Source organism: Pelodiscus sinensis, chromosome 6, assembly GCF_049634645.1.
Source record: "Pelodiscus sinensis isolate JC-2024 chromosome 6, ASM4963464v1, whole genome shotgun sequence".
Classification (NCBI taxonomy): domain Eukaryota; kingdom Metazoa; phylum Chordata; order Testudines; family Trionychidae; genus Pelodiscus; species Pelodiscus sinensis.
This window is the reverse complement of record NC_134716.1, coordinates 14,958,153-14,985,277: the sequence shown is the minus strand read 5'-3', so window position 1 is coordinate 14,985,277 and position 27,125 is coordinate 14,958,153. Positions and strand designations below refer to the sequence as shown.

Here is a 27,125-nt window from a genome sequence, read left to right as displayed (position 1 = left end):
GATAGGTGAAATTTACATGCCCCTTCCGGAAAAGGGGCCAGTGTAGACATAGCCCTGTTGTGTAGATGTGCCCTAACAGTCCAATAAGCAGTAGAAATATTGGTAATGCTGTGTCAGCCGAAATGGTCAGGGCAGTGTGTGCGTGTGTATTACACCCAAGTCTTCAACTGCTGAGACGCAAAATCTCGTTGCAGTGGGCAGCCTAGGAGGCTGGAGGGCGCCCCGAAAAATAGTTTAACGTCTGTGACTTTACTGCTAGGACCGGGGTCCCGTCGCAGAGGGCAGCCAACAGGCTCTCAGACGCCCCGAGTTTATAGGAAGAGCTTATTACACCTCAGATTTTAGCTGCTAGGACACAGGATCCCTTCGCAGCGGGCAGTCTGGGAAAGACTGAGAGATGCCCCAACGGATCTGTCACCTGGGAGTGACACAATCCAAAACACCCAAGCTCTTCCTATACCTGTCCGTTTTGACCGGCTGAAGTTCTTTTGTTTGTGTTCGGTTCGGGTACAGCAGCATGGGTTCAAGTCAGAAGCTTGATACGCACTGGCTTATTTATAGGAGAAAGAAAGAGAAAATAAAATAAAAGAAACTTGGTTCAATATATATATATTTATAAGTGAATGAGGGCACCCCACTTATTCCCAGAGTTTACAGCTAAATCACCTTACCAAAGGCAGTTTACAATAGAAATGAAGCAGTTTGCCTTAAGAAACTATAATAAAGTAACTAAATTTATAACAGAGTGACAATTAAAGTGTACATATAAAGAAACACATTGCAGGTACAATTCTCACCCCTGCGTTCCAGACTTGGCATGGCCAGCGTCTTTCTCTCAATCCCTCGGGAAGAAGTAGGGTGAGGTTGTGCGTCCCACGGACCTCGGGAGACAATCAATACCTGCCAGCAGGTGTAGGTGATTGGAGCTCAAATGGGGTGGGCTACTAAACCCCTCTTTATACCCCTTGGGTCATGTAGGCTTCTTCCTGGTCTCAAGTGGCCAATTAGGAAAAATGGCTTTGAATGCCAAGTTTCCCACGGAGGGTGCAAAGCATAATTCACACCTGGGAAAATGCAGACAATAGGCACCTCTGGTATGTGATGGGCGAAGATTCCTCTCCTGGGACAGTGCAGGCGTGTCAATTACTGATACTAGCCATCAGGGCGACGGGAGGCCTCCCAGTTGTCAGCTAGCCCATTTACTGTCTGGTTTCTGTTTATGGTAGAATCAGGGACAGGCAGCACACCTGCGTTCCCAGGGCATCAAAGGCTGACTGCCTTTCTCTTGCTCTCGGGGGGCGGGGGGGAAACAAGATGGGGTTCATCTCTGGCTACATGCTGCAAGACAATGTTGATCTCACATGGTCCGGAAAATTCTCTGGTTTGGAACCAGCCAGGTCCCCAGGGTGCCGGATTAGAGAGGTTCAACTTGTATGTCTCTGTGTTTCATTTTCAGGCATCTGTATATCAGAGAAAGACTGTGATTTAAAAAAATAGAAAAATAATGGAAAAATTAACTAAAATTGTGTTTCTGCCTGACTAATTCTAGAGAGTCTAAAAGGTTTAGGCTTACATCTGATGGAAGTTGCTGTTTATGTAGTTTGGCTTGTACATTTTCTTTAGGAGTGTTCTTTCTAACTTATTTACTGTGTTATATTAAGGTTTATTCTGCATTCTTTGACTGTATAATTTTCTTATAATTTTTCTATTGTCATATGATTGTAAACAATACCTTGTTATATATTCAGTGTTCTGTATAATTATACATGCTACTCTTTTTCTATGTGAGATTCAATTAAAATGTATCAAACCCTTTAAAAATAAATGAATATAGCTGTACAAATTTGATGCTCATATGACTTTATGATATTGCCTCATGTCATGGCTGAATTAAATATGTGGAAAATTTTCCTTAGCTTTCTCAGACTAAACTCCGCCCCATCCAGGGAACGCATCTGCTCTTCCGACATGAGGAAGAAGGGTTCTTCCGGGTGTAGATGGGCAAAATTTCGGAAAAGCCTCTTCCAAAAAAAAATCAGAAAAAGGTATGCAAATTGCAGAGCGCAATTTGTGTACCTTTTTCTGACAAAAAGCAGCAGTCTAGACATAGCCTTAGAGAAAAATGTAGAGTATCTGGATGCCAATTATATTATATAGGAGACATTTTTGTGAAACAAAAACACATACAAATAAAAAAATGCTTAGATATAAATACTACAGAGAAAATATATACTGTAGTGGCATTTGCTGTAGAAAACAAGGTAAATAGAAACAAGGGAAAACAGGTTTTTTTCCAGTTTATTTTCTGTCCACAAGGGAAAAGTATTAAGACTGAAATATAGGGCCTTTAACACCCATCGTTCAGGAAAAACTTGAATTCTATAGGAACTTTTTCTGAGCCAGGTGTGTTAAATAATGCCCAAAATATTGGCATAATCCAGACATGGATTAACATCAAAACTAGTAATTAGACAAAATGGATCCTTAAGTAATCTTCTTTTACCCTGAAGGATAGTGATATGTCTGTTTCCTCACAGTAAAATGTCACAAAGTTATTGAATATTTTCTTTCTATGCTTTCAAGTAAATCCAAGAGGAATTCCATGTATCCATTCTGATTAGAGTATAATTTATAGTTTCCAAAATAGTTGGCATACTGTACAACGGAGAGAAATAGAAGTATGTAGCAGTATAAAAATAATTTTCATAGGAGTAGCATGAGAAAACTAGCTTCTGATGCTAAAGGAAATTCATTCCAGCAAAGTAATGAGTGAGGACTGAGTTCATAGATATTCTCGTAAAATTGCTTAAAATACTAGATAGAACATTTTCAACTTCAGTCCAAGTGATTTTTTGTTGTTGTCAGGAAATCAAAGAAATTTATTAATACCACTGCACAAGCAGCAGATTCCTATTCCAAAAAAGGATTGAGTGTGATTTCCATCTGTTATTCTAAACCAAATTCAAACATGAGACACAATCAGAAACTGTTCTTTAAAGATTTTCTTTGTAAAGTACTAAACCTATATATTTGTTCATGTATAACCTGTCAATCAACATGGAGTAAACAAACAATGGACTTCTCCTTTATCCCCTGGCCTAGTTTTACAATGCCCTTTGCAGAAAGATTAAGCAACATAAGTCTAAATCCTGCAGTTCTCACTGAATCCATGCTCTCACTGAAGTCACTATGTTATATACACTCTGGGCCATCCGGAACCTCCACAGTGTCCTAGGTGTGAGGCCCAGAGCAAAGCTCACTCCTTCCCCAAATCCCGTCTCTGCATCACCTTCCCTGAGCAATGTGGCCTGGGTGTTTATGGGGCTTGATGTGGCAGTAGCAGGAGTCTCCTCCTACTACTCATCTCCTGCACCTACCAGTTCAGCTCCGTCCCATCACACTGTTCAGCTCCGTCCCATCACACAGCCCTCCCGCCCGCTAGGCCTCACTTCTCTGTTACTAGCAAAGGCGCACTAGTAAGCTAAATTTGGTGTGGGGCCAACTAGATGGTAAATGCCTTTGTCCCAGAAGGTGGTCAGACCTGGAAACCACCGTATCTGTCACCGGCGGATTTCTCCAGTCCGAAATAAACACAGACTCCGATATCCAATTTAAAAGAGATATATTGTATACAACAGATAACAGCATAAGAATACACCCAGAACACAACACTGTAAAAGAAAACCAACCCCTCACCCTCTGAAATAATAGGGGATAGCACAGGTAACAAGAGAACATAAACTATACTCAGTCTGTCTAGCATGGAGGCGACAGCCGAGGCTCAGGACCTGCTACCTGTTGGCTGCTTGACAGCCTCAAGGGAGGAACACTGAGGAGCCCAAAGGTGTTACTCTGTGGACGCAGGTAGCTATGGTCCACCGTACTGGGCAATCGCCACAGTGGTGGGCCGAAGCACCCTGTGAGCAGCTGGAGATGGTGATCCATCCCACAGTAGATCCCGGGCCTTCACCACAGTCTCAGGAACGGCAGGCTGCTGTAGTGGTCAGGCAGATGGACGAACCAAACCAAGCGAGCGGAGATGGAACAGAACCCGATCGCCTCTGGAGCTTGAGTTTATAAAGGTCCCAAGGCGGGAAAACCACTGGAGTGTCTCTAGTGCACAAAATGATGTTGGGTGCAAACAAATCAGTGCCGAGTGCAGATCTTCACACTATGTACAACACTGTGGTGCAGTGTGCACAGCCATGTGCCGTGTGCAGATGTTAAGTTTTGGCGGCAAAAGTCTCTCAGCTCCTTTGGGTTCCATTTTAAATGTCCCTCAGTCCACAAACTCCATTTTGGATTCTTATGTCCTTATAATTATAATGTCCCAGATCTTGATTTATGATTAACAGGCAACATTTCCATGGTGATCGGAACAGGAGTGCCCTGGATTGAGCTCTCTGCTTCCTGCTGCCTCTGAGAAGCTGTGTGCAGTGGGCTAAGAGAGGGCAGTACGGTGGGTCAGAGCAGAGTAGACAGCAGGGCCACTCATGTGATGAGTGAGGGGGAAGGATTGACCCCTGTTGCTGCTGTAGCACCAGGCTCCCCACATCCTCTTGGTCCCTCCTGTCCATAGATCAGTTGGGGCAGCCCCTGCAGGGCTCTCAGAAACACAGGGCCTGGGGCAGCCGCCCAGTTCATCCTATGGATGGGACAGCTCTGTATACATTTATGGTTCTTTTTAAATAAATATAGCAACAGGGACAGAGATAAACCCCTCTCTATCGAAATCCGTCTTGGAGATGAGAAGCCATAGCAGGGATCTCCACTGCTTTGGCAATACATTTCTCTTGCTAATAATTTCACAACAGTGCATTCTTGAGAAGAAACTCGGAACAAAGATACGTAATACTTGCTCATAAACAATTAGGGTCTGACATTTGTGCTCTTGTTTTTAAGAGGCAGGTTCACTGAATTCAGACAGGGAATTATCCATTTGCCCCAATGGCCACAGCACACTTAGCATCTAGAACAATGTAAGGCAATGTGGAAGACCATCTTCCCTGGCTGCTTAAAACCTCTAATAACCAACGTGTATTTTCTGATATCTATTTTGTCTGTGCAGCTTGTGAAGTACTACTATCTCCCACAACTTGGCTCTCAGTTAATAGCTGCCAATGTTTTTGTTTCTCAGTTAGGTGCCACATGAATGTACATGCTCGAGTACTTGATACAGCAAAGACTCTAATATCTGTGACGTAGTTCATATTTGAACTAACTCCTTGAAACTGTCCAATGTCATTACTGAAGGTGCACTTACATTTTTGCAATTGCCATTAATTTGAAAATTATAACAGGAATAAGGCTTTTTTGGAAGAAATTTAGTGGGTTTAGTTTAATACTCTCTTTCCTGGACTGAGATGCACCTAGGAAATGAGCCACTGTGCTATAAGGTGAAGAGATTTTTTATAACTTATCATATAATAGGTGGGATTCTGTTGCTATTCAATATGAGATAAATACAGAACCATCATCAAAAAGTGCATGGTCTGAACACAGTCACTACATACTGTTTAATCGTCTGTGTAAAATGGGTTCTAAAGGCTCTCTCAATTTTCCAGTGGAATGGTGTTGATTTCATTAACATTAATGCCTTGGAATGAATTGTGATAGAAATGTAGCCGTGTTAGTCTGGGGTAGCTGAAGCAAAATGCAGGACAATGTAGCACTTTAAAGACTAACAAGATGGTTTATTAGATGATGAGCTTTCGTGGGCCAGACCCACTTCCTCAGATCAAATAGTGGAAGAAAATAGTATCCTTTGGTATATATGGTTGTGACTATTTTCTTCCACTATTTGATCTGAGGAAGTGGGTCTGGCCCACGAAAGCTCATCATCTAATAAACCATCTTGTTAGTCTTTAAAGTGCTACATTGTCCTGCATTTTGCTTGGAATGAATTGGCGCTGTTATCTGCAGTTCCAGCAGAGAGTCCTCAGATACAATGATCATGGAAGCTATCCTAGTCTCTTATCCTAGAGATGACTCTTCCTTACATGATCCATGTCAGGGTTGAAGCCCTCTAGTTCGACACTATGTGGAAGCCTGTCCTGCTTGTGCTCACGAGTCTCTTTCATGAGGAGTAAATAGATGGGCTTGATGTCCAAAGCTCTCAATCCAGTACATTTCACAAGCTATCCAAATCAAATAAAGCAAACAAACCGCTCCCGTCATACTGGTTGGTTTCACATGTCTGAAATAGAATATATTTTTACAGATGTTTAAATTAGTTGATCCACAGAATCCAACAATTTCTGCAGAAAATTTAGAATGCTTCATCAATAAAGACATTAAAGGTAGGTCTACGCAGCAGGACTAAAGCCAAAATAAGATATGCAACTTATTTCAATTGCATAGCTTAAGTTGATATAGTTTTTTTGGCTTTTGGTGCTGTCTACGCAGCAAAAAGTCCACAAAAAAGCACTCTTCCTCTGACTTCCCTTACTCCTCATGAAATGAGGGTTAGAAGAGTTGGAGTAAGAAGTCCTCCAGCTCAACATTATTTTGACATGACATCAAAATAACTGCTTGTAGTATAGACGCAGACGATGTTACTTGGAATAATGTTAGTTATTCCAAAATGACATGACTGTTTAGATGTACCCTAAGGCTGCGTCTTCACTGCAAATTCTTCCAGCAGAAAATATGCGAATGAGGGACTCATTAGCATAAGTCGCAGTCTCATTAGCATATTTTCTGCTGTTTCTTTTCGCGCAAGGGGTTTTTCTGCAAAAAGGAGCAGTGTGGACAGTGTTTTGCACAAGATCCTTACAGGCATAAAGATGTTGCACAAAACGGGGTTTGTCCCTCATTAGCATATTTTCTGCCAGATGAACTCACAGTGAAGACGTAGCCTAAGTCTGTTCCTACAGTACTATACCTGTGTGTAACTGAAAAAGTGAGGGCAATGGTAAATAAATATGTTTTGGATGAGATCTGCAAGGGTATGTCTACACTACAAAGTTAATTCGAACTAACAGATGTTAGGTCGAATTAACTTTGATAGGCGCTACACTAGCAAACCACTAGTTCGAACTTAATTCGAACTAGCGGAGCGCTTAATTCGAACTAGGTAAACCTCATTCCACGAGGACTAACGCCTAGTTTGAATTAACTAGTTCGAATTAAGGGCTGCGTAGCCTCTTAATTCGAACTAGTGGGAGGCTAGCCCTCCCCAGCTTGCCCTGGTGGCCACTCTGGACACCACCAGGGAAAGTCTTCTGCCCCCCTCCTGGCCCCGGAGCCCTTAAAGGGGCATGGGCTGGTTACAGTGCCCGTGCCAGGTGCAAGCCTGCCAGCACCCAGCCAGCAGACCCTGCACCTGGCACGGCTCGAGCCAGCCACCCGCTGCCACCCAGCCCTCCACCTCTTCCCAGGACCAGGCTGGCGGCTACCGGGAGCTTGCCCAGGTCCGCAAGAGGCAGGTGCGTGCCTAGTCTAGTGCAGATATCGTGGACTTCATCCACAACCTCTGCACTAGGCACAGGAAAGTGGCCATCTAGGGCAGGATAGCTGCCAGCCTGGCCACCCAGGAGCAGGTGTACATGAAAATCAGGGTGGTCCAGTGAGACCCCTGACCCTGAGCCCTGAGCTTACAATGGCCGTACTGGGTCAGACCAAAGGTCCATCTAGCCCAGTAGCCTGTCTGCCGACAGCGGCCAACCCTAGGGACCCTGGAGGGGATGGACCGAAGACAATGACCAAGCCATTTGCCTCATGCCATCCATCTCCAGCCTTCAACAAACAGAGGCCAGGGACACCATTTCTACCCCCTGGCTAATAGCACTCCATGGACCCCCACCTCCATGACTTTATCTCACTTCTCTTTAAACTCTGTTCTAGTTCTAGCCTTCACAGCATTCTGCAGCAAGGAGTTCCACAGGTTGACTCTTTGCTTTGTGAAGAAGAACTTTCTGTTATTAGTTTGAAGCCTGCTACCCATTCATTTCATTTGGTGTTATGTAGTCCTTTTATTATGGGAACTAATGAAGAACTTTTCTTTATGCACCCTCTCCACACCACTCATGCTTTTATAGACCTCTATCATATCCCCCCTCCGTCTCCTCTTTTCCAAGCTGAGAAGTCCCAGTCTCTTTAGCCTCTCTTCATATGGGATCTGTTCCAAACCCCTGATAATTGTAGTTGCCCTCCCCACTCCCATCTCCTTTTCCCAGTCTCCCCGAGTTTTGTTCAATAAAGAGAGTTTCTATTTTTGAACACACGTGTCCTTTATTTTGTACATCAGGAAGGGGGGCTAGAGAGGGGTAAGTGGAAGGAGGTGAGGGAGGAATGGGGTATGAGCCCCCGATGGGGAGGACTGGGGTGGCTCTGCGGGCTCCTTGGGGTGGAAGCTCTCCTGCAGCCACCCGATTGGCCCCCCTCCCCGGATGGCAGCCTGCGGCAAGTGCAGCCAGGCTGATGGCCGAGTGTTGTGATGTGTCGAGTGTGGGCACTCAGGGCACTCCAAGCCAGGACTGCTTTGCTGTCCCTCATCGAGTTAGACAAGCGAGCGGGGAACCCCTGAGGACTGTCTGTCTGGGGTGGTTGTCGGGTCCCTTTAAGCACAGTCCTTGGGTAGCCTGAGACAGCAGCTCCACGCTTTAAGTCCTAACTTGATGCCCTGCCGGCACTGCTTCCAGACATTCTTAACCCCGGTTCAGGGTCCACTCAATGTGGACATGCTACTTCGAATTAGCAAAACGCTAATTCGAACTAGTTTTTAGGTCTAGATGCACTAGTTCGAATTAGCTTAGTTTGAATTAACTAATTCGAATTAAGTTAGTTTGAATTAGTGCTGTAGTGTAGACATACCCCAACATAGTTAAGCTTAAAATATAAGCAACTGAGACTATATAGTAGCAGCAAAGAATCCAGTATATAAATGAATGAACTCTGTTCTGTCCAATATTCTACATTTGAAAATACAAACTGTTTCCAATGATTCTTCTACAAAAACATAACCTTGGGGATCTTGAAAACTAGTAATTTAATTGAGAAAGGTTTAAAGAACTTTGAGAGCATTTTAGACATTCAGTTTCAAGATGTTACAGGCTTTGCACTGTCCCAACAAGGTATCATTTATCTTTTATAATAATAGCCCTTTTCATACAAATACCCAACACCGATGACCTAAATTTGAATGGTTTATACCGAATGCTGAGTGCATCCTTGAATACTATTTAGGATGAACACGTTTTAAAAACTGTAAAGCACAGGAGCCAAACAGAGAAGTGTGGTTCAGTAAAAGGTATATCCTGCTGACAACAGAATGGAGGAGATGTGAGCTAGATGTTGTAGACAGATAGATGGGTGGAATTTTGTCCCACCCTGATTAAATACAGGTTGGACCTTCCTGGTCTGGGACCCCTGGGACCTGACTGGCCCTGGATGAGGGATTTTTCTGGACCAAGGGAGGTCATTTCAGGCCCCTGCCCCCAGATTGTTTCCCCCCACACTAGCCGTGCCAGCTCCTGGGCCCTCCTGCAGCCCAGATGAGCCACGCTCTGGCTTCCTGCCCCCCTTTGCATCCCAGCTGAGCTGCACACCAGCTCCTGGTTCCCCCCTTGCAGCCCAACTCAGCCAATGTTCCCTCTAAGCCCTGAGCCAGGCACAGCTGATTAATCACCTGTGAAACTGTGCTGCCCTGCAGCTTAGAGGGAACACTGGCTTGCACCCCCTTCAGCATGCTGGGACTCTCTGCTTCTGGAACATCCATGGTAATACCAGACCATGGATGTTGCCGGATCAGAGAATCTTGGATTTTAGAGGTGCAACCCATGCAAGGTTCCTCTAACTGAACCATCGTCTATTTACATGCCATCTCTATGAGTAGAAGATAAAGGGAATGATCATTACAGAGCTCATACAATGAAGGTGGGAAGAATAGGCCATGTTACGTTATGTAACAGCACTTGACATTAACTATCAGACAATAAAATGCAGAGCTCTGCTGTGAAAATGTATGGTACACTTCCCAAACACCATGCTTTTATAAAATTAAAGCTGACGGAAAATGAAACAGTGCAAGACTTGGCAAAAACAGAAGATGTGATACTGCTTATATACTATGGTGACAAGTGCCTATGAATACTCAAGCGCCTATGTGACTCACTGTATTTAAGAATCTAATGACAAAGTAATGCCATCAGTGCTCCAGTGTTAATTATATCTCAAAGCATTAAGCTAGACATGCAGGACATGCAGGACCAGATCCTCAGCTGGTTCAAATCGAGTTTGATACCAAGTGAGATCAGCTGAGGCTTTGGATGCAAACATTATTTGTCAAGTCAGCATGAAAAGATAAAAACATGTATCAGCAGAAGAACAGTCAACAGTCAACAGTCCGTATAGGAAAACATCTACAGTACAGTTATCCCAGTGCCTTCTATCCAAAATAAAACATTGATTTGTAATAGGACATATTGTACACATATTGTAGAATAGACACTCAGAAACAGGACTTGTGCACCTTTACTTGGGAAGGAGGATTAATCCTGGTGCCCATTTGATTAGAAATTTGAAAGAAGGTGCTGGCAGGACAAAGCACAGTGTAAGTTTCTGAGCAGTAGCTGTTAGCAAGATCTCCAGCTACTTTGCAGGCTATTGCAAGGGGACTGGCATTATGGCCAACAGAAAGAAAAAAATTGAGAGCAGAATCTGGCTCAAATGTTAGGAATAGTGCAGTTCCATTGACTTACACCAATGTAATGGAAAGTTGAATTGGCCTACTATGTGTGCCATTCTTTCCTGGTGCAAAGCCAACTGAAGTCAGTCAGAGATTCCATTGATTCCAGTGGAATTTGGAGCTGTCCTTTCCTTAGAGCCCAGTCCTATTCTCCCTGACCTTAACATGAGTTAAGAATTCTAGTGACTGGGAAGTATAAACATACAGAAGAGAAATAAAGCAGAGGCTTTATTTCTGAGGTCCTTGTCCATGACTGAGGCACCTAGGCACTACGGTAATACAAATAATAAATAAAATAATAATTGCTTTGGCAGACTCATGCTACCATGTGGTCTCACCAATAGAAAGGGACAAATTACCTCTATAAGCATGGCTTATATGTGTATGGAGTGAAGTGACAGATTAGTAACACTGGACCTACAGTTAAAAAAAAAAGGATGAGAAAAGAGAAATTAAGATAAAGCTTCCTCTCTCCCCCAAAAGTCAATGGAAATTGGGCGTTGAAGTTCCTTAGCACCTTTGAAGATCCCACCACTCATGTACAAATATCTATTTGAGGACAAAGTCATTCAATTAACATGCAGTTTTAGTTTTTGGGTGCACAGACAATATCCACAATGTTTAAAAAATATGTTCTCCATTAGCCAAAGCCAAATTCAATATGCAGGTTTTTTACATTGCACATGTGCTAGTGGTCAGATGTTTATATGATGCAGGAAACTTTTCCCCTCCCACCTCAAACCTAAAGGAAAAATCAGTACCTGGCATCTGGAAACTTCTTATCATGAAGCCTGTAATTCACCATTTAAATTATTTTGAATAATGTAGGCTTTAATTGTAATTAGTTTTAAAATATAAATATTACTGTTTTGGTGCCATTTGAAAGATCTATAATTGTTAAATATCCCAGGTAACTAATTATGCACAAACAAGCTCAGAATTAGTAACCTCTGAAGCTAAAATACCATCATAAGTGAAATATGTAACTTTAATCTACTTCTATATTAATGTTATGCAAAAACACACAATGTCTAAGACACCGTCATAACTCAAGGCAGTAGAGACATAACCAACTCCTGAAGGTGGTGGTTAAAAAAAAGTTTTTCAAAAGGGCTAAACAAAGGTATTTTAACATTTGATCTAATTAGAGATACAGAGAGTATACAGAGTTCCTGATGTTATTAGTTTCTCAGGCCATGTCTACACTATGCAGAAGATTGACACCGCCTTAGTCAATCTTCCAGGGTTCAGTTTAGCGGGTCTAGTAAAGACATGCTAAGTCAAACCCAGAGGCTGCATCTGTCTGCGCTGGTACTCCTGCTCCTCTTGAGGAGTAAGGGAAGCTGACAGGAGCGTTTGCTCCCATTGACCTCCCGCTGGGTGAAGACAGAAAAGCACAGAAGAAGACTTAAGATACATCAACTCCAGCTACCATGGGCAGCGAGTTATATGGGCTCATGGTGCCCATGCTCCAGCAATATTCAGAGCCGAGGGCCCTGCTCCACCAATATTTGGAGCTGGGTCTCTCCCGCATCCTGCCTGGAGCAGGCCCCAGCCCCCACCTGCTGACCCCCCTGTGCGTCCTCCCACCCCGACCCCAGAGCATCCCCCCCGTCCCCGTCCCATCCCCGCAGTGCACAGCTTTCAGTCCGGCTCCCCCTTACCGGCACATGCTGCCGGCTGCTGCTGTCATGCTCAGCATTTACAGGTGAGTGGGGAGACGCCCAGGTGTGACATGACGTCATGGCCCGGGACTTTAAAACTGCTCGGCGTGGCGTTGTGCCACGCGGCCTAACTCCGGGTTCGGAGTCTGGGGACTTCTGGGGCCTGAGCGCAGACTCCGGCCCCAGAAAGTGGAAGGCAGAAGGTAAGGTAAGGAGGAGAGGGGGGGAGGAAGGGGCTTGTGTGGAGGGAGAGGGGGAGGGGGAAAATAGGGGAAGGGCTGGGAGAGGGAGGGGCTTGTGTGGAGGGGAGGGGGAAAATAGGGGAAGGGCTGAGAGAGTGTAGCCAGACAGGAAGCCCCCCCCCCCTTATAACATCCATTTTTGCTTGCCTGGATATGCAGGCTGCTGTGACTGTGAATGGCTGTAAACAGAGATATGCCAATTGCTGACCAAGAGGCTGCCAAGGAGTGCCCTTGACTCAAACCTATATTGATACGAACACACAGCCATCCGTGGGGGGAGGAATCTCTCGCCCAGTAAAAAAAGTCTAGTACACACAATTTAGTTATCTCTCTTGCAAGTGTAAATTAACTTGAAACTTGCTTGTAAGAACTGGCGCCACAAAACGGACCAGTACAATTTGGCATCTTAGATAAGGAAGAGGATACGGGCCCCCAGGGGTATAAAGATGGGTCCAGCAGCATATTTACTCTGAGTGTCAATCTGCCACCTATCTGCTGGTCGGGTTAGGTGTTTGATCTCCCAAGGTTCCAAAGGGACGCCCACCTCGTATTCGTCTTTCCTAGGAATTGAGATACTGGCCCTGGCCTGACACACAGAAAGGGGTAAAAATTGTACCTGGATGTGGCCCTTTGTCTTAAGTGTACACATAGACTTAGAGCTCTTTAAAGATTAAGCTGTCACTTGGTACCATTATTTCTATTTTCTATCTTTATTTTCTTTGTAAATATTTTTTAAAATCTGTATTTGCTAACAGTTAAGAAAGAGAGCAATAGCCATTGTAACCATATGCTTTTATAAGTCTTTTTAATAAACCTGTAACTGTTTAAGTTTTTAACCTGACTCCTTCAGTTTCTGTAATAGAACCAAGCACAATTTAAAAGAACTTCAGCCGGTCATAAGGGACAGCTATAGGGAGAGCTTGGGCGTTTGGATCATGCCACTCCCAGGTGACAGATCCGTTGGGGCACCTCTCAGTCTTTCCCAGGCTGCCCTCTGCGAAGGAATCCTGTGTTCTAGCAGCTAAAATCTGAGGTGTAATAAGTTCTTCCTATAAATAAGGGGTGTCTGTTGGCCTGCTGGCCACCCTCTGCGATGGGACCCCGGTCCTAGCAGTAAAGACACGGACGTTAAACCTTTTCTCAGAAACACACACACACACACTGCCCTGACCGTCGGCTGACAGAGAGGAAGGGGCTTGTGCAGAGGGGGAGGAAAGGGGAAGGCACCAAGGGACAGCATGGAGGAGAGACAAATGCCAGGGGGTCAAGTGCGGACAATGAGGAAAAAGGCAGGAGGGGAGGTGTCAGTGGGAGGGGGGACAGGATGATGCTGGGAGAGGTGAAAGTAAGGGCATTGGGGGCTAGAGGGGGGAGGGGGAGGTGCTGGGAGAAGGCTTGAAAGAAGGGGTGAGCATGAGAAAGGTGGGGATGGAGCAAGTCATGTGTAAGGGCACAGAGGGGCAGGAGGGGAACGGGGGCAGACAGTGGTGAGGGGGTGGACACCAGGGAAAAAGAGGGAAAAGGGGGCAGGTGTAGTAAGGGAAGGGGGAGGCACCAGGAGGGTCAGGGCTAAGGGAAGGTGCAGATGCCAGGGGATTCTGGGGGTGAAGCAGAAGGGCAGACACCTGCAGGGGAGGGACCAGCATCAGAGGAGAGAGGCAGGGCAGGTGTGTAGAGGGAGCTGTTAGGAGAGGGGATGAGGAGGGGTAGCTCACATGATCAGAGTGGGGCTACTGGAGGAGGGGGCACAGGGGGCAGAGAAGGGCTGGTGGAGGGGGGCAGGTCGCAGGAGGGCTGAGGGCAGTGATAAGGGCAGGAGTCAGGACAGCAGAGGAGGATGAGGAGTTGGGGGGCAGCAGGCACCAGGGGAACTGATGGAGTAAGGGGAGGAGACATGGCAGCAGAGAGAAAAAGTAAAGGTTTATAAAATATTTATTAATAACTTGGGTGCCACAGTGGCACATCCAAACAAGCCACATAAATTCAGTACTGGTGCACAACACAAAATTCATTCTGCTCATGGGAGGAAACTCATAGGCTATGTCTACACTCCTTGTGCAAGAACACGACCACACTGCCATGTGCGAGCTGTGCTTTTGTGCAAGGGCATCCATGGCAGTGTGGATGCTCTCTTGCACAAGAAAGCTCCGATGGCCATTTTAGCCATAGGAGTTTCTTGCGCAAGAAATCCCAGCCCAGCATCCACACTGCCCTCTTGCGCAAGAGAGCTTACACCTCTTAGAAAAGAGCGTAGCTCTCTTACTATACCGTACTGTAAATTTCCTTGTTCAAGAGCAGGCGGGCAGTGTGGATACTCTATGGGTTCTTGCGCAAGAACGGCTGTACTTACTCAAGAAGCCGTGAGTGTAGACATAGCCTTAGAGGGAACACTTGTGCCTCTCTGCCCCCGAATTAATGTCACACACATTGGGTTAATGCAATTGCAGGATAGTTGCATGAGGGCGGGTTGGTGGGGGCCAAACTAATCCCTGTTGGTAGGAGGATGGTGGGAAAAGTCCTTCGAGAGGGGTGACATAACACCTTTTACTTCTGGGCATGTGTCCATCTTGCCCCGAGCGTGTTACCACCAGAGGTGTGGTTAATTGGGGTCAGAGGCGTGGTTAATAGGGGTCAGAGGTGTGGCTAATGGGACACCACCAAAAATTATACAAACCTGCCGCCCCGTCAGCTACTTAATAACATAGCTGGAGTTGTGTATCTTAAGTTGATCTTTCACTGTAGGGTAGACCAGGCCTCAGGTATCCTAAGAGAAAGAATGAAATCTGAACATGTTGTGTTCAAACTCCATGAAGCAAAAGATGATTAATGAAAACAAAAAAGTTCATTAGCATTACAGTATGCAAAATATGAGATGCCAAGTTAAGAGCACTAACGGGGAGATTTTAAAATGCACAAATGACAGATAGGTGCCCAGCTGAGACTGAAAATTCCCTTTGTAAAGATCCTTCTAATGCCTCCAGAAAAATTCATCTAACTAATAATCAATCTCCAGAAACTCTGCCTAGCAGGGCCCTGAGGTCATTATGATGGAAAGGAAGGGGGAAAATTCACTAAATGAAAGTTTAATAAAAATAAAATGAGAAATTTGTGCCATTAAAATTCATTTAAAAATCAGGTTACCAATTTATAGAAGCTATAGGGAAACCAAGAACAAAATGCAACAGAATTGTCTGCTATCCAGTGTACCCACCAGTAATTATAAAAAGTGTGTTAAAGTAACAATATCAATTTGTTACCCACCAGTAATTATAAAAAGTGTGTTAAAGTAACAATATCAATTTCCACTACATGCATCTGACGAAGTGGGTCTTTGCCCACGAAAGCTTATGCTCCTACACTTCAGTTAGTCTATAAGGTGCCACAGGACTCCTCGTCGCTTTTGCAGATTCAGACTAACACGGCTACCCCTCTGATACTTAATATCAATTTGAAATCCCCAAGTGTAGAATGTGAGAAATTGTAGACAAACCCTAACAGATATATTGTCAGGAACCATCCAGTAGTCTGGACATGGTACAACCTACTAATTTTAGTGAGAGTTAGATTCTCTAGCTTTTGCTTTTTTCTCAGTGAAATCCTGGTATCTGTAAAGTCCATGGGAGTTTTGCCTGCATGGGATTTACAGGAGACTTAATCTGATATTCAGGACTATGCGGCAAATCGTGTATTTGGTTAGAAAAAAAATCTAGAAAGTGTATGCTGAGGGAGAGGGTGGGACGTGAGAAAAATAGGATGTGGAGGAGCTTGTTATAAGTTATTGAAAAAAGAGGAACCTAAAGAAAAGCAAAGATTGTGAAAGAGCTATGAAGAAATTTGCAACCTCAGTTCTTGATTGGTTAATTCTTTAAAAAAATAATCAGTGTTCTGCAATTTCTGGTATCTGGTGTTTGGTTTCTTTGCCTGTCTTTAGCTTGTCTTTAGTCTAATACAATACAGTATATTGTAGCCACACCATTAGGGAGTTTTAAAAGAAAAAAACTTTAAAAAGATTCAAAAGATTTAGATTTAATGAAGTAGGGTGCTCATTGAAAAGAGAGGCTTAGAAACGTAATTTAATTCAGCTAACCTTTTATGTCATTTTGAAAAGGTTAGAGAAATTAAGAAAATACACAGCAGTAAATAACATGTTTCTCCAAGGTACTCCCTTTCACCTCTTTCCCAGTTGAACTGTCAGATGTTTTTTAAATTAAATTTTCCAGGCCAAATTAGTCTCTAGTATAGTGTTTCTTAAACTTTTTAAGACTGAGGAACACCAAACAATAAAAATTTTTTATGAGGAACAGCAAGGATTTTTTGTTGAGAAAAAAAAAGGTTGAAAAAGGTTGGGGGAAAAAAGAGTCGGGGGGAAAGCTATTGAAGAAAAAAAGGGTCAGGGGAAAGTTATTGAGGGAAAAAATGGTCACCTGCCCCTTTAAGGGTGGCCATTTTGAATTCTGTTGTTCTCCGTGGCATGGCTCCGACTGCCACGCCGCGGAACACAGTTTAAGAAACACTGCTCTAGTATAAGTGGATCCAATGCCATTTGTTTGAAAGGGACCACATTGTTGCAGAGTTTTCAGTGTGATTAGCAATCTGCCTATTCATGAATGTTTTGAAGCTGGTTTAGGATGAGGCTAGAAGGCTGGGCTGGCTTTTTCCAGGGTGTTTTTTTCCAAGTAATATACAGAGAATTTTATAGGAATATTATGATAGAAAGTTTTAGAGCACATTGATTCCTACAATGTGCCTAATGAGCTGTTAAGGCAATTATGGATTTTACCTACTCACACACATGCACACACTTGAAAGGGATGGATCATGACTTTGGAAGTCCACTGTTGTCAGAGATTTGGAAGCAGTTGATAAGAGCCTAGGTAGAACAGGAGTAGGGAAACTTTGCCACTGACCCCCTATCACACAGAGCCCTGGAGGGGGAGAGCAGAGTGGGAGACTAGGGGTTTCCTCTAGGCTCTAACATGGGGCCAAAAAAGAGGGGATCAGGATATGGGAGGGTACTCCAGGCTGGAGCAAGGGGTTGGGGTGCGGGAGAGAGTGAAGGCTTCTTGTGGGTTGGGCAGGAGCCTGTATAGTGGTGGCCGAACTGTTAGCACCCTAAATAAACCTGCAGTTGCTCTGACCATTAAGTGATTCCATCCTTAACAGGCCCACAACATGCAGCAAATTCACATAAGCAAGACTAAACCCTGTTATAAAAATCTGGGGCACGTTGCTTTAACAGGATAAACTGCACAGTGTAGATGAGGCAGCTGTATATACTCTCTGCCGCACAAATTAACTCTTATTACTGTTTTCCATAGTGCCTATGATCCTTAGTCATGAATCAGGATCCCATTGTATATACAGAACAAAAAGTTTGACTGCACCCATCTCACACAGAGATACAGATCAATCTGTATTAGTGACCTATCCTTTTCATTATTTACCACTCTCCCATCTTAAGCTAACCTGCAAACTTTCAATCATGATTTTATGTTTTCTTCCAGATCATTGCTAAAAACGTTAAATAATATACATCCAAGAACTGATTCCTGCGGGATCTCAATAGAAACACACCCAACTGATAATAGTTTTCAATTTACAATTATATTTTGAGGCCTATTAGTTAGCATGCTTTTAGTCAATTTAATATGCCACGTTTGCATCATTCTAGTTTCTTAAAATGTTACGGAGAACCAAGTCAAAAGTTTCCATGTTCTTACCTTTATCAACTAAACTTGTAATCATATTTAAAAAACAGTTGAGTTAGACAAGTTCTATTTTCCATAAATCTAATTTGATTAGCATTAATTGTGTTATCCCCTTTTAATGCTTTTTTAACCAAGTTGCATATCACTTGTTCCCTTATTATATTCCAGATTGACAGGCCTGTCAACCCAACATAATTACCCCCTTTACACTTCAAAAATATTGGCACAACTTGAAGTTTCTTCAAGTCTTCTGAATCTTCCCAGGCTCCAAGACTTAGTGCAAGCCTCTGACTACCAGATGTTATGACTGGAGGACAGGGGATGGATCACATGACAATTGCCATGTTCTGTTCATTCCTTTTGAAGCATCTGGCATTGGGTATGACTGGAAGACAGAATTCTGCGCTAGATGGACCATTGGCCTGACCAGGTATGGCCAATATTGAAATGGTGGCCCGGGCCACGTCACTTCCTGCAGCTCTCCTTAGCTGAAAATAGCAAACCGCAGCCAATGGGAGCTGCAAGGCTCCATGTCTATGGACACTTGAATAAACAAAGCATTGCACACCTACCAGTGGATTACCCAGGCACCTCTATAAAACAAGGACACCAGAGTTCCCTCTAAGCTGCACGGCCACTTAATAGGCCCTGCTCAGGTCTACCATGCACAGAACTGACGCAGCTGGGGAGAGGCCTCTTTCCTCCACCTGCAGCACTCCCTGCCAGGGCTGCGGCACGCTCCTATGGGCCAAACAGGGCTGGATTAAGACAGTGGTTTTAGGGGCTGCAGCACATAAAGCCTCTTTGTTCTGGGCCAGCCCTTCCTGGTTGGGGGAGGAGGAGGAAGCTCTGTGTGGTGCCACTCCTTCCTCCCACCCTCCCTGCTGGAGCCATGTTGCCGTGAGCACTGGGAAGCTCTGTTCCCACACTACCCTTGCCTGGAAGCTCCATCCCCACAGCTCTCATTGGCAGGGTTCGCCGAGCTGCAGCGAGCCCTGCTCGCCAGCCGTGCTGTCCGGTGTTCTGCGCATGCACAGATCGCCCGAACCCGGCTCTTCCGGGATGTAATCTACTTGCCATGGGCGAGTAGATTACATAGATTGGTGAGCCCTGTTCATTGGTGTTTTTTTTTTTTTTTAAAGCACTGGGAAGTGATTACTTTGAATGACTCTGGGGAGTACTTATTTTGAAATAGCAGGCGTGGAGCGTCCATACTACTGCTATTTTGAAATAACTATTTTGAAATAAGTGTTATTCCTTGTGGAAAGCAGGAGTTATTATTCAAAATAACCAGCCTCTTATTTTGAAATAATGGGCTTGGTAGTGTGGATGCTCCTCTTGTTATTTCAAAATAGGGGGAGTTATTTCGGAATAATTCTCTAGTGTAGTCCAGGGCCAAGTTTCTCCATTTCAGCTGGTTGGCTGAAGTCTGCAATGCCCTGTGAGCCACTACTCGGTGGCTGGTAGGCCCAGTCCTATCCTTTGCACTGGGTTCCATGCCAGGACTCCTTAACATGCAGCCAAGGCCTGTGTGGTCTTAGCCCTTGCTGCTGGTTTTCCTCTGGGCTTCTTCCTACATAACTGGCTCCTCTCTTTCTTTGGGTTCACCAGTCTACTCTCTATTCTCTTGAGATTGGCTGCTGAATCTGACCCTGCAGCCTTTCCCTACAGCCCCTTTTTCTGCTCTCAGCTACTGGGTTTCATAACAGGCCTTTCCTGTTCTGCCCAGCCGAGCTTGCTTCTAATTAGGTTTCTACTTTTACCCTACAAGGACAAGCAAGTTAAGCAGACAAATCATATACCACTTTTAGGAAGAAACCTGATTGCGAAACGAATACAGGGTTGTGTTATCAGAGCAATAAAGCTCAACAGATAAAGTGGGCTTGTAACAGCCCTCCCCCTTCATTTAAAAAAGAAATCCACACAAAATTGTAAATGCCCCTACTGAAATTAGTTTTTTTGTAAACAATTAATGTCTTTATTCTTTGAAAACATTTATGATGGACAACGTTTTACAGAAGATATTGAACACTTTTTGCTCATGTTTTCACTTGAACGTGAAAACTTGTGCCATTTTTCAAATGCTTATGATGGCATAAGCTTCTTTTTAATATGTGTATTTGAAATCTAAATGTGGGCCTTCATGTGATAACTCCTTGTCATGGTTATATGAATAAAAAGATATGTTATGTATGTAACCCTTCAGGTAGCACCGGCAGCAGCCAGGCCCGGGTTCAGAATCTAGGGGTTTCTTTTTAGTCATCTCACACAAAACTGGCTTGAGTCCCCACCCAGTAGCCTGGGAAATTCACCCCACCCCCCCACCGGCCACTTCTTAGAGGCAATGATTCCCCACCCACAAGCTCAGAGTCTGAGCATAGAAAAGAAACTTTTAATGAAAGAGGGAGGAAGTAACATGGCATTAACTTGGGAAAACACCACAGAGTTCATAACCAACCCACAAGTAAACCTCCCAGCTCAAGTAGGTTGGGCAATGTCCTTTGCCTCTCAGGCTCACAAATCGAGCAATGTAAGTGTCCCATTCACATGCCCAACCCTTCTCTGTACCCCACTCACAGTTGCTGCCCTTGGTCAGAGCAGGCCAGGGCTCAGAGATGGTTTTCAGAGCTCACCTTCCACCCATGGGGATGGGGATAGGAGGTGTCTTTCCCACTCACTGTTTGCTTCTGCCAGCTGCCCTACTAGCCGCCTACTGCCGCTCCTGCCGGCCGCTTGCTTCTGCCAGCCTGCTGCCAATGGGTTTGGATTTGAGCTAATCCTAGTGGTTTCAGCTCTCTGTGATTCCAGCTTCTCAGTGATTTCAGCTCTTGACCCACAGTACAGGCCAGCAGAAACTAAAAAGGCTTCTTATGGAATCTGTTTTAGTTCTATCATTAGAACAAGGGTGGCGGGGGGGGGGGAGGGGAGGGGAGGGGGAAGAAACAGGTTGAACCAGTCTTACAGCTCATGCTTGGAGGGCATGAAGCCTGCTGGTTCAGAGCTCTGCTCTGCTCTCCTCCCCCCCCAGTCCAATCCACTTGAGTCTGGATGGGAAAGGCTTGTCTATCTGAGATTTTTTACAATGACGGTGTCTCTCCTGCAGGCACTGGTGGTCATATTTTACAATTCCTACATTTAGGGTTAACATGGTTTGTGACCCCACAACAGCCAAAGTAGTTACAATAGGCAAAATACCATTCTAACAACTGAGAATCCATCAGGCCTATAGCACTGCCTGACCTGGATTTACATAAGCACACCTAGGATTTCTTTCCCACTCTAACATGAACTGTATTTACATAACAGTTGAATACCTTATAGCACAGGTGGCCAACCCATTTTGGACGAAGAGCCAAAATCCAGCTGGATACAGCACGAAGAGCTTGGGCAAAAAAATGGTAGAGCAAAAAACAAAAACAAAACGACTTTTTGGCCTCAGCAGGGTCCTGTCTGTGGCCGCCATTTTGGATCCGGAGAGCTCCCCTGACCTGGTGAGCACAGGGGAGCCAGGAGGCGGGGGCAGCTTTGTGAGCCTCAGGGGCTTCACGAGCCGCACTGATGGGGGGAAGAGCCACATCCGGCTCGCGAGCCGTGGGTTGGCCACACCTGCCTTACAGGGCTAAACAACTGAGGCTATGTCTAGATTACGGAGTAGTCAGAATGGAGCTGGCACCATTGGAAAATAGGGCTGGGGAAGCTAGTGTTGACTGAGTAGGTGGCTGTAAGTTGGAGTCCCACCCACCTTGGGGTCAGGCACCAGCAGCTTCCCTAGGGATGGAGCTGGCTCCCTTTGGAACACAGGAAGGAAAAAGGGGGCCCTGAGAGTTGAGAGGTAGGGGGGCTCCTCCAGTGGTGCAGTGGATAAGGTACATGCCAGGGAACATGGCTGCTCTTCTGACATTTTTTGCGGAAGAGCAGACATGCTCTTTTGAAAGCCCTCTCTTCCCTCGATTCACAAGGAAGAAGGGCTCTCCCAAAAGAGGAGGTTTTTGTTGGGAAAAACAATTGGAAAAAGATTTTTTTAAATAATTTTTCTCCAATAAAAAGTGGCAGTCTAGATACAGCCTGAATGAGCATAACCACACCTTTCCCCTTCCAGCTGGATGCATTGATTCAGACCCTGCTTACACATAGAAATATAGAAACTCAGTTAAATGTTAGACTAATTCCTAATTTAAGAAGTCATTTAACTATAGAATAAATTAGTGAGGAGTTAATTAATTATTTATGGATAGTTCACAATCTAGCCCTCACCCACTGCAGGACAAGAAGAAAATCATCCTTCTGAAAATTGTGATGCAAAGATTGTTGCTAGAATTAAGAATTTCTTATAAAGAGCAAATGCATTTGGACTCTTTAAAAAGAGAATTTCATTTACTTTTAATCTTATAAAAGTAAAATAAATTCTCAGAAGATGGGCTGAATAAAAAGAAAGTTATCAAAATCTTTTCTTCCACAAGAAAAAGAAAAGCAATCAAAAAAAGGTTGCATATTCATTGAACAGACTGTATATTGGTCACCTAAGCAAACCCCAAAGGCATTTAGCTAATGCAAGAGTATAGCAACTGTCTAGAAGGTAAGCAAGAACAAAGGTGTGTTTTCCTATCATTTAATTAAAATAAGAATGGTATTTTAAAAAAAAGTCTGAAGTGAATCCATCACAACCCCTGTTCCTCTGCTTAGAGAGGAAATTCTCCATACTGTATCCTGTCCATGTCTCCAAACAAGTTGTCATAGACAGATAAGAAAAAAACAAAACCAGAAAAGAATTAATATTAAATCACCCAAGGAAATCTCCCCAAAATGTCAACATGCATTGGTGAGAAGAAGTTAAAACATTGACAAGAGATTTGATTTAGCAGTTTTGTAATGAGTTTATTGGACTATTAGAACACTGATGTAACTTCAGACTGTTAATCACCCAGGCCACGTCTACACTACTGATAAGATTCAAGCAGCTGGAGTCGATCTTCCGGGGTTCAAATGATCAGGTCTAGTGAAGACACACTAATTTGAACTGAGAGCATACTCCTGTCAATGCCAGTAGTCCTGCTTCTGCAAGGAGTAAGGGAAGTCGAAGGGTGAGTGTGCTTCCTTTAACTTCCCATAGTGTGGATGGCACCGAAATTTGAGTTAAGATACTTTGACTTACGCTACGCAATTAACGTAGCTGAAGCTGCATATCTTAATTCAAACTTATCCCTGAGTGTTAACCCATCTATGCCTAAACAGTTTAAATACAGGTAAACAGAAATAGTGGCATTTAATTGAATTTAACATTCTTAATATTTCATTTGGTTTCATAAGAAAAAGGAGTTAAAATTGCTGACTTTACCCACTATAAACTGTCTGGTTATTTATTAACAGCCAATAGGTCCACTTTCTCCAAAACAAAGTCACCCCGCCCCCTTCCTATACTAGCATTCCTAGTTATCTAAGGCTATACTGAATAACTGATCGCAATAATTATGTAAAATCAGTGCTTTTTTTGTGAAGCTATGGCCCGGAATAGTGTACCATCACCTATTTTCCCAGCACACAGAAAAGGAACGTACTGGCACCTTTTTTCCTGTGGCGGCTTGGATCCTGACGGTAATCTGCTTGGGACACATGGCTCTTAAAGGGGCCCCCAGCATGGTGGTTTTCTTTCTCAATAACTTTGTCCTGGAGTACCGGCACCTTTTTTCTTACAAAAAAAGCACTGAGTAAAATAATATACCAAGAGAAAAATGAATGAGACATACTAATCAATAAGTTAGACAACAGCATAAAGAGTACACTTATAAAGTTTGCAGGGGATACCAAGATGGGAGGGCTTAAATATACTTTGGAGGCAGGGGTACCATTTCAGATTTTGATAGGGGGATCTGACCTGTTCCTGCTGTGATGGGGGTAGGGAGGAGAGAAGAGAGTGAGAGCATGGGGAGGAAAAGGAGGGGAGACGCTGAAGATAGAGGCTTTAGCAGTGTTACCGATCATGCTCAGTACAATTCAAACACCAAATGTGGGGAAGGAAACCAACCCAATCCACCCACATGCCCAAAATACACATCACCTCTATCCAGGGGCTACTAAGGCACTGGAAAACACTACTTTTTTGGCAGACAGCTTAGCAGTTAGCCTTAAAATCGTAATGTATATTTTTACTTTGTCATAGGGATGTAGTAGTATAGTCAGTTAACCAATTAACTTTTGCTTATCATGCTATCGACTATATACATTTAAATGCAGAGCCCTTCTGTGGTGGGCAGGCAGCTCGGCTCAGTCCTAGCTTGCGCCGGCTCAGGGTTCAAACTCTGCATATTCTGTGGCTCTTCATTTCAAATGTGGTAGGAGCCATTTGAAATGCAGAGCTACACTGGCGTTCGGTCCCGGACCCACCACAAGCCAGGACTGAGCCGGGGGCTGCCTGCCCGCCCGGATCCTACTCCAGTTTAAATGCAGAGCCCCAGCAGGGTTTGGTCCCAGACGTAGTGTGAACTGGGACTGAGCACTTTAACTACCTTCCCTTATTGACTAATCATGTAGTCGATAAAAATTCTATCGACTGCATGATTAGCAAATTACCTGCTTTTTAACATCCCTACTTTGTTACTAACTCTGTGGAGAGAGAGAGAGAGACCCCATCAGGACTCCAGGGCTCTATCTCAGCTCTGCAAGGGGAGTGGGATCTGGTGGGTTATAGCAAGAGGGGAAAATATATTTCAGCTCTATATAAGAACTCCAGAATGACCACACTGGGTCAGACCAATGGTCCTTCTAGCCCTGTATCCTGTCTTCCAACAGTGGCCAATTCCAGGTGCTTCAGAAGGAATAAACAAAAGAGACTATCATCATGATCCATCCCTTGTCTCTCATTCCCAGCTTCTAGCAAACAGAGGCTAGGAACACCATCCCTGCCCCAGGTTGTGAGGAAGGCGGGTAGTGGAAGGGGGACCTGGGCCCGCCCTCTCACCGGGTCCCAGCCCGAGGCCCTAAGTGCGGGGGCTTGCCATCGCTTCTGCACGACAGATGGGGGTTTACTCTCGAAATGCATCTGTCCACGGGTGCTACCAGGGCTCTACCCTGGGCTGCTTCATCCCTTCCTCCAGCCCTTGAGGCCCGCCTGCCGGTCCCCTGTGCCTACCGGGGGTCTGCTGCTGGGTGCCTGGGGCGCTCCTTGGTTGCTCCTCCTGAGGCTCCGCTCACCTGTGCCTCATCCCGGCCGGGTTGCTCCCTCCTTGAGCATCAAGGGTTGCCCCACTCGGTTCCAGGCCCTGGGCTGGCCGCCCGCCACCTGCGGGGGTTGTCCCGGGATGCCCTGGGGCAGGGGCGGGCTGCTGGCCAGTTTCGGGAGTGCCTCTTGTCCATCCTCCTTCCCGGTCCTCCTCTGCCTGCTGTGGAGGAGGGTGCCCCCACCCTCTATGCCGGCGGGCCCTTCTGAAATGGCCAGCCGGTTCTGACACGGTCCGTGGATCCCGCCCCTCTGGTGATGTGGCGGCTTCCCTGGCCACGTCCCAGCTGCCACTCACTGCGCCGGCCCCTCCTTGTGCCCTGCCGTGGGTGGGCCCTGCGGCTTCCCTACTGCGCAGGCTCAGTGGCAGGTTCCGGCCCCGCCGCCATTCTCCGGCAGCTCTGAGGTGCTGGGGCATTTCACCAGTGGCCCCGCTCTTCTTCCGCCGGCCCTGGCCATCCAGTGTGTGGGCCGTTGGCAGCCCGTCACACATGGATTGAAAACTAGTTGCAGGAAAACAAAGAGGATAATGATCATTTGTAGCATATTGACTCTGGGGTAGAATCAGGATGAGCTACAATGTGGCAAGGATCTGAGTTAGTCTTATCTAACAGCTTCTGGTAGCAGTGGGAAATTGAAGTCAATGAAATTCACAGGCTGCAAATTGGAAGGTGTTCCAATAATCAATAAAGGCAGAATTAAGACAGGAATAATTTAGATGGAACTAAAAACATTTTGATAGTGAGCTCTACTAGTCTGTAAAATACTCTTCTGAGGAAAGAGAACTTCACGTCACTGTAGTGATACATACAAATAAGTTGGAGAACTCCCTAGACAGTGGGATCTTGTACATCAGCTGTCTCTAATTTCCATGATATAATGATACTGCTGAAAACAGCGGAAGGAATTTGTAAGATATCTAAACAAAAGGATATCCAGCAGGCGGAAGCTTACCATATCAATTGTGTGGGCTACCTTTTGAGTCATATGTGCACAGATATATGCACATATGTTCAGTTGCAGTTATGCACTTTCACGATATATGAAATAATTAATTTTAGAACAGGCTTAGAAACAGCTTTTTTTTTTTAGTTTTATGTCTCCTTACTGAGTGTCAAATCTTGGAAAAGGCAGAAGAGAAAACATTCTCAATCCCACTCTATGTAGTTAAGTTGATAAGGTGACAAGAGGAATATCAGGTATTAGAAAAGTAACTCAGTGTCAGCATCTGAAAGACTGCCAGCTCCATTCACTGACAGCATAAAATGAACCACATTGCTCAAAGTGTAACAACCAATACATTTTTATTACCATAGATCAAATTGCATCAGCTTCAGCAGGAAGAAAAATATCACACATTTGCAGGATGTATGATCCATTTTGTGTTCTACTCAAATATCTGGAAACAAATGCTTAACATTTTCAAGAGGCCATGGCAAATGAAGAAAATAAAACCTATTTCAATCTCAGTTGCTCTGCCACATACAAAATGGGAATAGTTTACACTATTCATTTCAGACAAAATAGAATCACCACATTTAGAGATGGTAAAGACCTGCTGTGCCACAATTTTAAAAGGGCAGCTTCAATTTTGCCAGTACAATTTGTCTT

At 44.6% G+C, this 27,125-nt stretch overlaps 1 long non-coding RNA gene across 1 annotated transcript; it reads right to left on the bottom strand.

Moving 5' to 3' along the window:
- Positions 1-1,332: 1,332 nt before the first annotated feature.
- LOC142830033 (uncharacterized) lies at positions 1,333-25,570 on the bottom strand. The gene is made up of 3 exons (XR_012905048.1): positions 25,428-25,570; positions 15,268-15,357; positions 1,333-1,460 (listed from the first exon to the last, which is right to left on the bottom strand). It is a non-coding gene; the product is annotated as an uncharacterized LOC142830033 (long non-coding RNA).
- Between the last annotated feature and the right edge of the window lie 1,555 nt (positions 25,571-27,125).